Source organism: Grampus griseus (genome assembly GCF_964374135.1).
Source record: "Grampus griseus genome assembly, chromosome: 8".
Classification (NCBI taxonomy): Eukaryota; Metazoa; Chordata; class Mammalia; order Artiodactyla; family Delphinidae; genus Grampus; species Grampus griseus.
Window position 1 is genome coordinate 17,344,675 of NC_139002.1, and position 18,111 is coordinate 17,362,785.

Sequence of the window (18,111 nt, forward strand, 5' to 3'; positions counted from 1 at the left end):
GTTAGCCGCAGTTGGGAAATCTTCTCCTTCCCTGTGCCCTTAAGTGAATTATCACATGTTATCAAGTCAGAGCTTCGGGGTGGCCGAGCCGTAGCTCTGCTGCTCCTCCTCTGATGATCCATCACCCACCAAGTGGGTGATTAAGATATTCTCTGCCTGGGAGTGTGCATCAATCTGTGGCTTGGCTGTCCTTTCAAGGGGGCATGGCAGAGGAGCGCCTGGCATTCCTGTCTCCTAGATGTTTGAGTTGCACGCTCTGTACCTTGAATCCACTGAGAGATCCTGAATCTGATCACCAATCCACCTCCAGCCCATGCTAACTCCCTCCCAGTCATTGCCCCTGCATCCAAGCCATTCAAGGGACACCTTATTCCAGCACCAGCCCTCCCAGAGCACAGGATGCCAGGTCTGCCCCACAGTACCCAGGGACGTGCCCTCCAGCCCCTCCTTGCCCCTCTGCAACCAGGTCATCCCTGCTGCTCTCAGCCCCCAGGCCACGTGGAGGATTAGATTGCACATGAATAAGCAATATTCACTTGGCTCTGAAAGCCTAGAATAAATCCCTTGAGCTGCTGTACGGGAGCAGTGCAATATTTCCCATCTCCTCCCCATCCCCTACCTCCCCCCTCACCCGGCTCCTATTCCATTTGAAGGCCTTTTTTTCTGGGATGTACCTGCAGGTGGGTAACTATATTAGAAAAACACCATAAAACAAAGCATTCAGAGCAGAATACCAGATCCCTAGGAGGAGTCACTCGACTAACAATAAGGAGAGGTGCTGGAAGAGAGCATCCCCCATCTGACCTCTCTCTCGGCTGGGAGGAGGATGGTGGTCAGTCCTTTGCTTTCTGCACAAACTCCTACTGGTCAACAGCCCCACCTGTGGAAGGAAAAACCTCCCAGAGGCTTCACAGAAGCCACCCACCTTGTGAAAATCCTGCCCTTCAGAAAGGGCTGGAAACGCAAGGCACCCCTGTGGTATGACGTCTTAGTTAGCTCAGGCTGCTTTAACAAAACACCATAGACTGGGTGCCTTAAACAACAGACATTTATTCCTCTCAGTTCTGGAGACTGGGCAGTCCAAGATCAAGGTGTGGGCAGATTCAGTTCCTGCTGAAGGTCCTCTTCCTGGCTTGCAGACGGCCGCCTTCTTGCCGTGTGCTCTCACGGCCCTTCTTTGGTGCTTGTGCATGGACAGAGTAGGGTCTCTCTGTCTTCTTCTCCTTATAAGGGCACTAATCCCATCAAGAGGGTCTCACCCTCATGACCTCATCTAAACATTATTACCTCCCAAAGGCCCCACCTCCAAATATTACTATCACATTGGGGGTTAGGGCTTCAACAAAGGAATTTGGGGAGGATGCAAAAATCAGCCCACAGCAAGGTGACTGACACTTTTTACCAACTCACAGTGAATATTCAACAAAAATTGTAGGAGTCAAATCCCGCCTACCACTTACCAGTTGTGCTTCCTTAGGTAAGTGACTTTATCTCTCTGTGCCTCATTTTTCTTACCTGTCAAGGGGGAAATAATGCTCTTCATTGTGATGCTAAGTCACAGTGAAATGTTTAGAACTGTGCCTGACCCATATTAAATGCTTAAGAAACATGAACAATTTTTAAACTCCTTTCATCCTGCCGCCTCCACTCCCCATCCCAGGCCAAATTCCAACAGGTATGCCAGGTACAGCAGAAGTAAATAAGAGGGAAATTTTATTTTGTTGTCTTTGATGAAGTATCACCACCCTCTCAATGGTCCTTCATCAGGCCTGGAAAATGTCTGTTAAACTTCTTTGTCTCTAGCACATGATGGGTGCTCAATTAATCTATTTCAAGAGAAGAAAGAGACAGGAAAAGGAGGGAAGGAAGGGAAAGGTAAGAGGGAGGAGAGAGGAGGAGGGGTAAAGAGGAGAGATAATGGAAGGAATTAGGGCAAACCCAGTCTGTACAAAATTGAACTCATCGGCTATCTCCTCCCACCCTGGCCCCAGCCTGCTTTCCCTCCTGACTTCATTCCTATCAGTGGTATTAACATTTTCTATTGTCTGAGGCTCAAAACTTCAGGGTCATCGTCAACTCTCCCCCTTTCTTGTTCCCCTTATGCATCCAACCACTGACCCATAGTAACCCTTTTTTTTTTGAAGTATAATTGACTTACAATATTATATTAATTTCAGGTGCCCAACATAGTGATTTGACACTCTCATCTATTCCAAAATTATCACCATGACCAGTTCCAGCCACCATCTGTAACCATACAAAGTTATTAGTATATTATTAACTGTATTTCCCATGCTGTACATTACATTTATTTATTCATTATTTATTTTATAACTGGAAGTTTGTACCTCCCAATCCCTTCCACTTATTTCACTTATTCCCCCATCACCCACAGCAGCAACCTGTATCTCTGAGTCTGTTTATGTTTTGTTATGGTTTTTCTCCTGTTTTTATTTTTTAGATTCCACATATAAGTGATATCATACAGTGTTTAACTTTGTCTGACTTATCTCACTTAACATAATACCCTCTAGGTCCATCCATGTTGTTGCAAATGGCAAGATTTCATTCTTTATTATGGCTGAGTAATATTCCATTGTATATATACACCACATCTTTTTTACCCATTTTTCTATTGATGGGCCTTTATGTTGCTTCCATATCTTGGCTATTGTAAATAATGCTGCACTGAACATTGGGGTGCATATATTTTTTCAAATTAGTCTTTTGTTTTCTTTGGGAAAATACCCAGAAGTAGATTTGCTTGATCATATGGTAATTCCATTTTCAATTTTTTTTAGGAACCTCCATACTGGTTTTTATAGTGATTGCACCAATTTACTATCCTACCAATAAGTGTACAAGGGTTCCCTTTTCTCCACATTCTTGCCAACACTTATTTGTTGTCTTTTTGATAATAGACATTCTCATAAATGTGAAGTGGTATCTCAATGTGTTTTTTTTTTAAATAAATTTATTTATTTATTTATTTATTTTTGGCTGCATTGGGTCTTCATTGCTGCATGCGGGCTTTCTCTAGTTGTGGCGAGCTGGGGCTACTCTTCATTGCCATGCGTGGGCTTCTCATTGCGGTGGCTTCTCTTGTTGCAGAGCACTGCCTCTAGGTGCACGGGCTTCAGTAGTTGTAGCACGCGGGCTGAGTAGCTGTGGTTCATGGGCTCTAGAGCACAGATTCAGTAGTTGTGGCGCCTGGGCTTAGTTGCTCCGCGGGATGTGGGATCTTCCTGGACCAGGGCTCAAACCTGTGTCCCCTCCATTGGCAGGCGGATTCTTGACCACTGCGCCACCAGGGTAGCCCTCAATGTGGTTTTGATTTGCATTTGCCTTATAATTTGTGATGTTGAATATTTTTTCATGTGTCTGTTGGTCATCTAAATGTCTCCTTTGGAAAACTATTTGGGTCCTCTGCCCAATATTTAATCAGGTTGTTTGTTTTTTTGATGTTGGGTTGTGTGAATTCTTTGTATATTTTGGATATTAACCTCTTATCATTGTTTGCAAATATCTTTCTCCCATTCAGCAGGCTGCTTTTCATTTTGTTGATAGTTTCCTTCACTGTGCAAAAGGTTTTTAGTTTGATGTAGTCCCATTTGTTTATTTTTGCTTTTGTTTCCCTTGCCTAAGGAGACATATATTTAAAAAAAAAATGGCTAAGACCAATGTCAAAGAGCATACTGCCTGTGTTTTCTTCTACGAGTTTTATGGTTTCAGGTCTTACATGTAAGTTTTTAATCCATTTTGAGCTTATTTTTGTATATGGTATGAGAAAGCAGTCCAATTTGATTCTTTTGCATGTAGCTGCCCAGTTTTCCCAACGCTATTTATTGAAGAGGTCGTCTTTTCATAGTAACTCTTCATAATGTTTCTCAGACATATTTTTTTTTCCTTTTCTGGTAACTCTCACTGTAGTTCACAGCTTTGTCATCTCCCCTTCCCCATAATGTGATGGTCCTGCCTCTAATCTGTGTCCTCGCAACCCATTCTGTCTAATGCATCCAGGTTAATCTTCTTAAATTACCATTCCCACTGCATTATCCTCTTTCAGAAACTGACAGTGGCCCTTTCCCATGGGCCCCCGCATCATTCCAGCCTCATTCTCTGCTTCTCTTCTGTACAGATGCCCTCCTCCAGCCTGATATGTCTTCTCTCTGTTCAGGATGCATTAAGTGCATTTGCATCATGAAAAATTTCAATTAGGTGCTAGACCTGAACTGTCTGAAATGGTAGCTATTAGCCATGCTTGGCTACTGAGCACGTGAAATCTGGCTAATGCTACCAAAAACTGAATTTTTAATTTTGTTTAATTTAAGTTAAAAAGCAGAAGCAGTGTAAAATATTTTGGCATTAGACACGCTTTTATTGTTTTGATAGAAGCCCATTTCACTTTAACCATCGTATCCTGTGAGATATCACTGTTGTACTGTAGTACATGTATCAGCAACGTGTGTCATTTCTTGTACTGAAAACACAGCACAAAGCGGGAGAGAGATAAATTAGGAGTTTGGGATTAACATATACATACAACTATATATAAAATAGATAAACAATAAGGACCTACGGTATAGCACAGGGAGCTATGCTCAATATCTTGTAATAACCTATAATGGAAAAGAATCTGAAAAAGAATTGATATAAATATATGTATGTATAACTGAATCACTTTGCTGTACACCTGAAACTAACACAATATTGTAAATCAACTATATTTCAATGAAAAAATAAAAGATAAAAATAAATAAATAAAAACAACACTGGTTGTGTCAGTGTCAACGGATTGATTCAGTTGGAATGATTTTATATTCTAGGCACTGATATGCCACCGTAATGTGATTTTCAAAATATTTTATGCAGATAGCATGAGCTACAGTGACACCTATTCCTTTTGGTTTCTTTTAATGTACCTAATAAAACACGTAAAAATACATATGCGGCTTGTATTATATTTCCATCGAATTGCTCAGTAGTAGCTCTGCGTGATGATGACACGCAGGAACCTAATGGTAAGGGAGGTGGGAAACGGGCCTCCTGGAGATGGTTACGGCAGCCTCTATATTGATCCAGTCCTGCCTGTGGCATCTAGAAACCAGCTTAGGCACAGTGGGGACCTTCAGTAAATGCTGCAGAAGGTGGTAGAGTGTGGTGAGTAGGAGGAGAAGATTGGAATGATCAGACGCTGAATTTGAATCCCAGCTCTGACAACATGATGGATGACTCCAAGCCTCAGTTTTTCCATCTGCTAAACTGGAGTGTTAACATTACCGAATTCAGAGGGTTAGAGAAAAATGACATAAGATAATACCTACTCTTAGCATGGTACTTGCCGGTAACGAGTGCTCAATAATTGAGCACTAATAAATTAGTTTTGGAGGCCCTTCGATTCCTCTTCTCTGTGATTCCCAGTCACATGGTTGCTGCAGAGGATGACCTTCTGACTCACAGATGAGGTTCATTGCAGCAATAAAATCCCCTCATAGAGAAGTATGTTTTACCCATAGACTCAGCACAAAATGCATTCTCAAATGCCCATCAGCTAACCACAATGACCTGCCCTTGCAAATCCCATGATCAGCTCTGAGCTCCACCTCCAGCTGCCCTGGGATGGGGCGTGGGGGTGGGGTGGAATGGGCCCTGTTTCTATGCAGTTCCCGTTTGTCAAAAAATAATCTTCAGGATGCCTAGCCCTCCTCCCAAAGCACACCTCCAGGCTCTCCCAAGGTCAACTGAACCCCCAGGCTAGAAGTCACTGGAATTGTGGTATAAGTGACTCTCCAGAGAAGTGCTAAGGAAAGCCTCTTCTCCTTATTCTTACCTTGCTCTCTGCCGATATAAGAGGGTGTGCTGGGTCCTGGCACAACCCCGCAGACAGACCAATGTCTTGGAAACCTCTCCTGGGGTCTTGCCAGGCAGGAGGAGAGGAAGCAGTTGTATAGCTGAGTCATTGGAGCTCATATTCTCTCCCAGTGCTTCTAAGTGGAGAAGAGAAACAACAGTGATTTCAGACAACACTCAAAGAAACAAGAAAGCAGAAACCAACTCCAAGCTCTCTGCAATGTTCTGGGACCCAGAACCAAGGAGAGAGCCAGAGTCTTGGATTTAGAACCAAAGCGGCAGAGAGTAACGCAGAGAGCAGAGCACCACAACCTTCTCACAGTGAACGCACATGGGAGCCAGTCCTCTAGTTAAAGTAACCAATAAACCTACAATGGCTGTTAGAGTCCCTCCAGTGTCACAGGGAGCTGTAAAGGGGTCTTAAAGGAGAGGAATAGCAGGACCCTTGTGGCTGTGACTGACACTTTTTCTAATGAAAGAAAGAAAAGAAGGAATTTATTAAAAGGATCCTGAGTATCTCCCATAATCAGAGCTAAGATTAAATAACCAAGCCATGGGAAATATAGAGATGTGACAACAGACCAGCTTCGTCTATGTGGCAGAATTACTCCAAGGAGCAGAGATTACTGGGAGCCTAGTACAACATGCACTCCTCCTTTCCTCCTTAGAACCCCAGTTTTATTGGGCAGCAATGGTTCCCAGCTAAAAGATTACATTTCCCAGCTATCTTTGCAGCTAGGTTTGGCCAGGTGACTAGGTTTGGGTCAATGAGATGTGAGGAGAAGAGTTAGGCCTTCTAAAAAAATGAGAGCCATGCTTTTTTCTCCCTTTTGTCCTTCCAACCTCCTGAAATGCAAATAAGACCACTGAAGTTCCTGCACCCTTACTGGAACAGGAGGTAACTCAGAGGCTGGAAACTGCCCTGAAGATGGAGAAGCAGAAAGATCGGAGCCTGACCTTGGAGCCCTCAGCTGGCCCTGCACTGCCTACTTCTGGACTGTTTTTACAGAAGAGCAACATATATGTCTATTTTATTTAATTACTATTTTTGTTTAGTTGTGCTTTTTTGTGGCATGGGTGGGATGGGGGTTTCAGTTAAATGCAGCAAAATCCAATCTTAACTGATATACTACAATTAGGCTGTCTCCTATTTACTGTATCTTTAAGCAGACATGGTCTGACTAGCTTCCTCAGTTCTTAATTCGAAATCCTGGGAAAGCTCAGATTGGCCCAGCCTGGGTCAGCTACCATCCCTGGACCAAGCAGCTATGGTCATGGGAGCATATCCTGAGAAAACCAGGAGCTGAGGGGGGAAAGGGTGGAGCCCATGCTGATCTCTGCCCACAGAGGGAGGGGTAGCAGGTCATAGAAGTAAAGACAGAAATGAGTAGACAATGCCCGCAAGTCTACTATAAGAAGAGATGGGTTTAAATTACCTTAATCTTGGACGGACCTAGAGATTATCATACTAAGTGAAGTAAATCAGACAGAGAAAGACAAATATCATATGATATCACTTATATGTGGAATCTAAAATATGACACAAATGAACCTATCTATGAAACAGAAATAGACTCACGGACATAGAGAACAGACTTGTGGTTGCCAAGGGAGAGGTGGCTGGGGGAGGGATGGAGTGGGAGGTGGGGTGAGCAGATGCAAGCTATTATATATAAAATGGATAAACAACAAGGTCCTACAGTATAGCACAGAGAATTATATTCAATATCCTATGATAAACCATAATGGAAAAGAATGTAAAAAAAAGAACGTATATATAACTGAATCAGTTTGCTCTATGGCAGAAATTAACAGAAGATTGTAAATCAACTATACTGCAATAAAAAAGAAAAATAATCCTTTAAGGTAGTTGTGTAATATCCCCATTTTACAGAAACAAAACTGACACTGAGAGTGGTTAAAGTCACTTGTCCAATGGCTCACAGCCAGGGAGTATTGGAGCTAAATTTCAAGTCAGGGTACAATTTCTATCACATTAATTATTTGTCAAGCTCAATTCATTATTGAGCTTCCCTTACAGAGAGAACTGGATTAGAGATGACATACCTCCCCTCCCATCCCTACCTCCACCCCCTTAAAAAGACACAGCTCTGTAGTCATGTCACTTAGAATCTAACTGGGGGGAGGGAGCAGACAACAGTGAGCCTATGTAAAATTACAAAGCAGAAAAGTAACTGTAAATTAGATAATGTCTCCAGGAGGGATGGATGTGTAAGGACTGCCCGTCAGACCCTCCAGGAGAGTCGGCCATGATGCTGGCGTTAGCCAGAAAATCTGTGAACCTGGCAGCAGAGCTGTGAGAGCAACAAATATCTTTACTGGAGCTTTTTTTTAAGAGCTTTTGATTAGCCTGAAACATTAGTGTGACTTATTTTCTCAGCTCTGGTAAATATTTAATTATCAAAAATAATGGTGTCTTTTTTTTTTTTTTAACCTTTTTGAATCTAAATCACAGTGAGAATTTTATTAAGGCTGTCTTGGCAGTGAATGGCATCCTAGTGTGGCATCTTTTAACTGACATCCCTATAATTAGAAAGAATTGTCTTTTCATACCACAAATTTGAACTGGCTAATTACTCAATGAATATTTAGCTTCTTACGTAGGCAAATATTATGTGAAGAGAGGAACTTTACTGAATAAGTTTTCAACCCAGAAAACTTCCCAGCAGCCAGCTATGACCCTGTCTATCTGAGGTCTTCTCCGCTGCTCTTCACCCCAACTATTCACCACCCACCTCTGCCATCTCAGACTCACATACATGGATGTACACACCATACACACACGCGCACACACACACACCACGTCCTGGCACTTCTGAGGAAAGCCGAGGGGGTCCTTAGTTGTTTGGATTTTCACATTTTTATTTCTTAATACTGTAAAATATTTCTGAAAATATTTCAACCACTCAGAAAATTTAAGGAATAGTATCATAAATACCCTTGTGCCCATATCCCAGCATCAAAAATAAAACATGAACAATAAGGTTGGATGCCCACGTACTGCAGCCCCTTCCTCCCAACCCTCCCTCCCACTCCCTATTCCCGTGCTCCTAAATTTGACCATCTTTGAATTTGGTGTCTATATCCCTATGTATCATTCATAAACAGTACATGGTTTGGTTTTGCATAGCTTACAGCTTTTATAAGTGGTATCACAGTGTATATACTCTTCTGCAACATGCTTTTTTAGCTCCATGGTGTTTCATAGAGTCATCCATGTTGATACATGTAGTTCTACTTCATTTTTATTGCTGAAAAGAACTCTATTCAATGAGGATTTCACAACTTACTCAACTTATTCATTTCATTCTCTTGTTCATAGAAATTTAGGTTGTTTAGGTTGTTTATTAGTAGAGCCTGTGCCTGGAGTACAGTTGCCCAGTTGTAGGGCAATGTATCTTCAACTTTACTAAATACTTCCAAATATTTGTAGCTCAATGAGCAACAGATAAACCACTCAAGAAAAACTGATGTTTTTAACCCACCTTACAGTTTTTGGCCTGAAGGACTGTGTCAGCATTCCTTTCCAATACTCTCCCGTGGCTTTAGTAACTTTCCAGAAGCCTCTTCTATGTTCCTTTCTCAAAGGATGCTGGTGTCAATGAACTGCCAATCACAGGCCCAAAGCCATGGCCCCAGTGAGAATGCTGAGAAGGTTTACCTGCTTCATGTTCAAGCTGGTCTCCTTCGAGCTCTCAGAGATTTGCAGCAGGCAGGGCGGCGTGATCCCCAACTCTGTCTGACACCCACCAGCACCAGAAGTACAGAAGATCAGTGACATATACCTCAGCTTCCCAGGGCCCCAGCAGGGACTGCAAGTCCTCAGGAAACTAAAACACAGCTCCAGGGGAGGAATATATTGGTTCAGTTGCCCTAAGGAGAAAGCTGAGAAGTCTTAAGGACTTACCTTGTCTGGGGCTCCATTGCACTAGGAGGATTTCAGAGAGGGACAAGCCATGCAGATCAAAGGAGGAGTGACTGTCTTCTGAAGGATGAGCAAGCACTGTAGTGATGGGAACAGGGGAAAGATGGAGGGAGCACAGGTCGGCCTGATCCCCCAGGAATCTCCTTCTATAAGAAGCTGCTGGGTCAGTCCTTCACCAAACTCTGAAGTGTGGAGAAAAGGGGCTCGTGTCTTGAGAGCTGACCTCTGGTCTCATCAAGGGCAGATTGAACCAGGCATCCAGGATGTGCTCTGGCAGTATCACCACCAGCCCCATCCAAGAGTTCCCTTCATCCCAGGCCTCCCTGCCCCTTCTGGGAGGGCTGCTTCCTTCCCACTTAAGCACACTGCCAGGTCAAAGTCTACCGGGCTTAGGGGAGCTGAGTGCCAACCTTGAAGAAAACTGTGTTTTCTGCAGCCCTGCAAGCCAAGAAGGAAACGCCCAGGGCAAACTGCACCTGACCCCGGGCGACCTGTCCACATAAGGTCTCCACGTAGCTTTGCAGCCCTGAGATCCTCCGTCCACCTCTGCCACCATATAACCCCCAGCACTTCACAGGACCTAGTCCCTCACCCTGCAGCTGGGGGGTGGTCTCTTTACGGACCTGGTGGTCTCACGTCTCACTGCCTCTTCGTAAACCTGGGGAGGCCGAGGCACAGGCCTCAGTAACTGAGTACTTCCTTCTGCCTTGAACTTCATCCTCTTCCTCCTTTCCCACTGGGGCAGGAACAAGCCCTTCTGACAGGCCCAGTGTGGCTCAAAACGGAAGGTAGTTCCCAAGCCACTAGCCAATAGCAGAGCTGGAATTTGCCATCAGAGTCTCATCTACAGAGGGAGGAAAGTTCCAGGATGCTGGGAGCTAAACCCCAGGAGGACCAGGGGAGCCTTATCTCTGGCCCCCGGCTGTACAGTCCCCACTCCCACTCAGCTCCGCAACAATGCCTGGACTAATTTCATCCAATTCTACTTTAAAAAAGAAAACCCCGGAAATAATTACTTTAGTCAGCCATTATTTACTTAAGTAATTCTTTACTCAAACGTCTTTAGGCTTTATTTTACTAATACTACATAATTACGTAATTGTGTAATTAGGAAGAAATTAAATGACAAATGTTTGCTGAGAACAAATGGAAAAAAAAATAGATCCTTTATTTCCCTGAGTGCTCTCGGCTCAGTATGTTACATCTCCTTCCCCTCCTCCCAGCTTTCCCCGGTCTCCCCACCCCCAGCCTCCCGCAGTGGGGATCAAACAGGAGGGGTACCTGGACACGTAGCAGCAGGTGTGGGCACCCTGAGCTGGAGGCAGAAAGCAGACACCTGTTAGAACTAACCTGTGTATCTCTCTCTACAGCCCGACCTCCCTCCCCGGGTGGGAGGCAGGAGTCAAGCCTCCTTTGGTTTCAAACCCTTACTGGCCCGGGAGATCCACGGAGCTCCATCCCACGGCAGCCCGAGAAAAGTAAGCACAGCTGGCCTTACGGATTACCCTCCTGTAAGCAAGTCCAGTTCAGCTCATCCTGCAGATTCCCGGGGCGGAGAGCTTCCCCGTCTGAAGAAGAGGAATGAAGGGTCTACTAGACTGAGAGGGGGATGGGAACACATCTGCTTTGCCACCTTCACAGGGACCCACAGTGTCTGCGTGGCACTCTACCCAAGGAAGAGGCGTGGCACACACCCCAGGACTGAGCTGCTCATAGGGGGACCCATTCTCGTGGGCCACCACGCCTCCTCCCTCCTTTCCTTCTCCAACCTCAGCAGCTGTGGAAGCCAGTGGAGCTTCCTGTCAGTAAAAATCCAATCAACCACCTACCCAACACCCATGGAGTGTGCCTTTTGTTCAAGTTCTGAGGGGGACACAAAAGAGCAGGCAGGCCACAGCTCTGCTCATTAGTACGTCAGCTGCTTGGAGCTTGGCATGTAGATCAGCGTTATTCACAGTAGAAAGTTTCCTAGGCCAGCCTGCCAAAAAAAAAAAAGAAAAGGTCACTTTAAATGTCCCCAGCATCCAGTACAAATAAGGAGGAGTCTGCGCCGCGGACGCGGTTATGGAGGGTCACATCTGTCTGCAACACTTCCAGGCTGTGCCCCTGAAGAAGTCACTAATCTTGCCGTGCCTCCATTTGCCCATCAGTAAAATGGGAATGGTGCACACCCTACCAGATTACTGGGAGGATTAAATGAATCGGTAGCAACAAGGCACTCAGAACAGCATGAAGGGTTATTAAGCAGGAGCTGGGAACTACAGAAGCCAACCCAGAGTAGAAAGGCTGCGGGGTGCGGGGGGCGGGGGGAAGCTCCTCCCCAACCCCACCAGCTCTGAGCTGATGATGACTCAGGAGCTGGGGCAGGGCCAGCAGGGCAGGAGGTTGGGAAAAGTTGAGAAAGGTCTTAAAGGGACTCTGGTCCCCAGGGGCAGTGCCATGGTGCCCTGTAGGAGGGACTTCCTGCTGACTGAATGCTCCAGAGAAACTTCTGCCTGGGGCCTCTTACTTCGGGGGCCGACTGTAGGAAAGAACACAGGGCCCCACTCTGTGACATCCTTGAAGGAAACACTTTCTGAGTTTGTCTTTTTCTTCCCCTCAACAAACGGGATCAAGGGATTAAAGTGACTTCCTCCAATGTCTCTATTCATTAGTTTCATATGAAACAGACAAAGAGTCTGTCCAAACACTAATGGTGGGTCTTCAGGTGTCCACCGAGGTGAAGAAACCCTGCTTCTGGCCATCTCAGAAGGGATCGGAGGCGGGGAAGGGGGATAATAGACGGGGCTGGGCACCCTGAGCCCTTGCGACAGCAACAGAGGGAGGAACCAGGGGTTTTGCCTTCCCAGCTCCCCAGTTCTCTCTGGAGAAGAAAGAACGTCCCCTTCAGAGTCTGAATCCCAGCGCAGCAACTTGCTATCTGAGTGGCCCTGGCAAGTCGTGTGACCTCTCGGAGCCTCAGTTTCTTCTTTTATGAATCAGGTCTTATAAAATGATTAAATGATCCTTCATGAGATTGTTAGAAGTATTACATGAAATAATGCATTATAAAGCACTTAGCTCAGGGCCCTGGCACATCATAAGGACCTAACAGATGGTCATTCATTCCTTCATTATTATTACCATTCTTACCTCATGGCACCGCTACTAGTCCTGCCACCACAGATCAGATCTTAGAGGGGCGTCCAGAGCGGGTGCCTAGGGTAGGGGTGGGTTCCAGGCGACCGCAGGCAGCCGTGAAGTCCGTAGAGGAGAGGGGAGGGGCAACCAGGAAGACAGGGGAGTAAAGAAAATTCTAACAGTTGGAGAAGATGGGGCAGTTCAGAGCCAGGGCTGCTGTCCCATGCACTGTCCAGATATGAGAGACAGACTGGTTGGTAGTTCTCGGCAGAAGACAAACATACACCCAACACGGAGGAAATTCTACCCTTTTCTTTCCAGCATCCTCCATGAAGCTTCGAATTTCTAGGAGCTCCTTTGGGGTCTTTAAATTACAATCTACTGGGGTTAAGAGTCACTTGTTCTCTGTCAGAGGCTAGCCTCAGAAAACTGCACTTTTTAAGATTTTCCCATATTGACATTCAGCAAACCAGTTGCCCACACCTCCGTCACCCTACTCAGTCTTCTGGGCTTCTGTTCACGGGGCCCAGCCTGGACATGTTCTGTGTGATGCTCACCAGGGCTCTTGCTGTGGCCACGCTCCCACCCTGCATTTCCTTGAAGGCTGAGCTTGGGGTCTTGTCTATGCTGTCCCACCCCTGGCTGCCAGCCCGGCTCCTATATTTCCTTTGCTCCTGCCCTCTCATGGCCTCAGCCACCCCCTAGCTGAGGCAGGTCCTCCCACCTCGTTCTGTGTTGTCCTTTTTTCCAGGCAGCTACAGGGTCAAGCAGCAAAGGAGCCAGGGAAGCCAGAGGGAGAAGAGCCACACCCCTTCTCTCTGGGTTCAATTTCGAGTTTAATTCAATGCCACGGATATTTATAGACCATCGAACACCAGAAGGCTCAGAACCAAGTGTGTGTGAGTGTAAGTGTGTATGTGTGAGAGTGTGTGTGTGTCGGGGGTGTCCTCTGATGGGAGAGAGGGAGACTCGTCTTTGTTGGTTCAGTTCATGTCTTTCAAAAACATGGAATTCGGGACTCCTTCTGAATGTTCTATAGAATACATTGCAGCCAGCCAGTACTGACCGATGCATGAGCTGAGTTTTTGAATCCCAGGGCTTTCTCACAAGTTGGGTCCCCAGGGTAGGGACGAAACTCTACCCCAGCAGGCATCAGCTGCTCCAAATCTCCCCACTAAGCCTTGCTTTGCCTCCTGTGGCTCATTGGCTGAGAGCCGGTAGTAACCAGGGTAAGTCTGCAATTAACAAGGTCTCCCCCGTCATCTAACCTTAACAAGGACAGAGACAGCCAGCGCACAGCCTGCCCTCGCTGCCTCCTCTGTGCTGTTTGTTAGCCTCACAGATTATTATTAGAGGAGCCACAGAGCTAATCACCTCCCTGGTGGACACCCTGCCTCCCGCTGGCTCCGGCTCCTACATCGTCTGCGTTTGACCTGACTTCCCAGGGCTCCCAGGCTGCCTGCTGGCGGCTCCCAGGGAGGAGCAGAGGTGAGCCCACTGGGGCAGGACTGGAGGATCGTCTCCCCCAGGAGGGTGACCTCTGCCCTGAGCCCCCAAGGACAGGGGCTGGGGAGGTAGAGAGGTGGGAGGAAGGAGAGGGAGGAGGAAGTTTGGGGAAGTACTGTAAACTAAAAATGCCTTGGCACTTACTCATCTCTGGTTAAGCCCTTGTTAGTACATCCAGAGGGATGTGCACAGGGAAAGGCAGGAAGACCAAGCTACGGCAGAGCTCCCCTCCCACAAATCAATGTCGGGTAATGGAGGAAGGTCATTAGCAATTCTCTCCTTCCCCCAAAGACTGCAGAGGAGAAAACAAACTTCAGTTCCAGCAGAAGGAATTTAAGCAGCCAGAGGAAGAACCCCCTCACTGCGAGGAGGCTTTGCATCCTTGGATAATTTCCATGCCTCCTTCTGCAGCCCAGCTAGCCCTCACCAGTTTTCACCTGGCTTTTCCCCTGCTCAAACCTCCTGGGTGGCCTCCACTGGGCAGGAGGAAGTCTGAAGACAGGAACCTGATGTTGAAGCCATGCCCTTGCCACTTCAGGGCACTGTCTTGGCCTATCTAAGCCCAACTTTTCCTGCAAAGCCAGCTCAGGGTCACTCCAGTCTTCTTCTGGCCTTGGTTCACCTGCCCCCCAGCCTTGTTCCAGGGGTAGGACCCATCCGTGCCTCACACATTTCTGAGCTCCTCCCTCCTAAGTGCGGTATCTCACACAGAGATAGCGATCAACGGATACCACGTGCTTAACACGAGGGACAATGTGAGTCCTGGTTGTTCTGGTCATTTGTAGGATGTTATAATCAGAGTTTTAGAATCACAGGGAAGAAGAGCAAGAAAGGGAATGATCAGTTACAGGACCTTATTACCCCATGTCTTCCTTGTGACCACCCTATTTGGTAGGTTTTTTTTTTTTTTCAGTACACGGGCCTCTCATCGCCGTGGCCTCCCCCGTTGCGGAGCACAGGCTCCAGACGCACAGGCTCAGCGGCCATGGCTCACAGGCCCAGCTGCTCCGGGGCATGTGGGATCCTCCCGGACCGGGGCACGAACCCACGTCCCCTGCATCGGCAGGTGGACTCTCAACCACTGCGCCACCAGGGAAGCCCCTGGTAGGTATTTTTATTCCCATTTTATGTATATGCAAACTGAGGCTTACAGAGGTAATTTGCACAGGCCCACATAGCCAGTAAGTAGCAGAGCTCTGGGATACGAATTGAAGTCTAACCCCAAAGCCTAAATTTCCTTCACTATAGGATGTCCACCTTGGTCAAAACTCCCTTAGATGTGAGGTCAATTTGACCTAGGCTCCTATTACAGAACTCACACAGGATTTGCAAAAAGGTGGAGTAGGTGAGACATCACATTTCATATCACGTCCATATCCTCACCACCCCTTTGGAAGAATCCCATTTCATTTAGTGATTTCTGAAAATGAAAGGTACTCACTAATTCAACAAATGTTCAGTAAGGAAACTGAGTGCATGCAATATGCCAGGTTCTGTTTTAGGTGCCAGGAATACGGCAGAGAACAAGACAGATAAAAAGCCCTGCCCACTCATCAACAACAAAACAAATAACCTGATTAAAAAATGGGCGAAGAACTTGAATAGATATTTCTTCAAAGAGGAAATACAAATGGCCAATAAGCACATGAAAAGATGCTCAACATCACTAATCATTAGGGAAATGCAAATCAAAACCACAATGAGAAATCACTTTACACCCATTAGGATGGCTATTACGAAAAACCAACAAACAAACAAAAACAGAAAATGAGTGTTGATGAGGATGTTAAGAAATGAGAACTCTTGGGCTCTGCTGGTGGGAATGTAAAATTGCATAGCCCCTATAGAACACAGTATGGCGGTTCCTCAAAAATTAAAGATAGAATTGTTACTGAGTCCCGGCTTATACTGCTTTACACACGACAGACCAATAAATCGAGGGACAAATTGTTGGGGCAAGGGATAGCGACTTTATTCAGAAATCCAGCACACCAAGAAGATGGGTCTAGCATCCCAAAGAACCATTTTACCTGAGTTAGAATTCAGGCTTCTTTTATACTACAAGGGGAGGGGATGTGGTTGGTTGGTGCCAATTTCTTGGTACCAGAATCCTTTGTTCTTGCAACTGTCCATGTAGATCTGGTCACAATGTTCCTCCAACAAGACAAATGTTATTCTCTGTTCTGCAACTTTTTATCTCTATATGAATGGGAAAGTGTTATACCTTTAAAGGTCAGAGGCTTGACAAGGGGCTATCCTGTATATTTCAGGCTACAGGCAACATTCTTTTACAAAGGTGCAGAGCCAGCATGACTAAGCACAGGCAACAGAGCACAAGGGTTAGCGCTAAAGCAACAGATCCAATGTGGAGTCAGGTTTGTTCTTCTTTGTTACAGAATTATCCTATGATCCCTGCACTTCTACTTCTGGGTGTATATCTGAAAGAATCGAAAGCAGAATCTTGAAGACATATTTGCGCTTGCATGCTCATAGCAGCAGCATTCGCAACAGCCAAGAGGTGGAAGCAACCCAAGTGTCCATCCATCTACAGATGGGTGGATAAACGAAATGTGGTATTTACATACAATGGAGTATTATTCAATCTTATAAAGGAAAGAGGGCTTCCCTGGTGGTGCAGTGTTTGAGAGTCCGCCTGCCGATGCAGGGGACACGGGTTTGTGCCCCGGTCCGGGAAGATCCCACATGCCGTGGAGCGGCTGGGCCCGTGAGCCACAGCCGCTGAGCCTGCGCGTCCGGAACCTGTGCTCCGCAATGAGAGAGGCCACAACAGTGAGAGGCCTGTGTACCACAAATAAATAAATAAATAAAAATAAAATAAAAATTAAAAAAATAAAATTAAATTAAAAAAAGGAAAGAAACTTTGATTCATGTTACAACATGGATGACCCTTGAGGACATTACGCTAAGTGAAGTAAGCCAGTCACAAAAAGTCAAATACCATATGATTATACTTACATGAGGCACCTAGAGTCGTCAGCTTCCTAGAGACAGAAAGTAGAATGGTGGATGCTAGGGGCTGGGGGAGGCGGGGACGGAGAGTTGTTGTTTAATGGATACAGAGCATCAGTTCTACAAGATGTAAAACTTCTGAAGATTGGTTGTACAATAATGTGAATATATTTGACACTACTGAACTGTACTTAGAGACAGTTAAGATAGTAAATTTTATGTTATGTTTTCTTAACAACAATTAAAAATAAAAAAAAATTAAAAAAAGAAAGAAATCCCCTGCTCTTGTGGAGCTTCCATTCCTGCACTGAGTTCATGCCCTGCTGGCTTTCTCCTCCCGGGCCTCCTTCCCCTTCCATGGGTGAGAGGGGCCAGGCAGGAAGTCAAGTAGCCATAGGGTTCCTACCCCTGCACTGCACACTCACTCACGCCTGACACCCCAGCATTTCTTTGCAGGTCTCCTCAAGCTGGGAGGCTCAGGCCAGCTCCTCTCCTGACCCCTGTGGCTCGCCTCACTCTCACTGGTGCCCCCTGGAGGAGGGTCATGATAGTGCTCATCACAGCCCAGATGGAGGCTCCTTGAGGGCACATCTGGGGTTCACCTCTGGAAACCAGAGGCCTTCTCGGTTTCACCCCCCAGACTCTCCAGGGCCAGGAGTCTGTTGACTTGTCACAGATCCCCCGAGGGGCGTGCAAGCGGCGTATGTATATGTGTGTGC

The 18,111-nt window shown here is 46.1% G+C and overlaps 1 long non-coding RNA gene across 2 annotated transcripts in view; it reads right to left on the minus strand.

The window, feature by feature from the left end:
• Positions 1-1,711: 1,711 nt before the first annotated feature.
• Positions 1,712-18,111, minus strand: part of LOC309826797 — a 41,458-nt gene continuing 25,058 nt past the window's right edge. For both annotated transcript variants that reach the window (XR_014297142.1, XR_014297143.1), the window contains exons 2-6: positions 11,626-11,774; positions 9,779-9,874; positions 5,831-5,987; positions 2,159-2,247; positions 1,712-1,826 (exon numbers count right to left, since the gene is read on the minus strand). This is a non-coding gene — a long non-coding RNA (uncharacterized lncRNA). The remainder of the gene's footprint in view (positions 1,827-2,158; positions 2,248-5,830; positions 5,988-9,778; positions 9,875-11,625; positions 11,775-18,111) is intronic.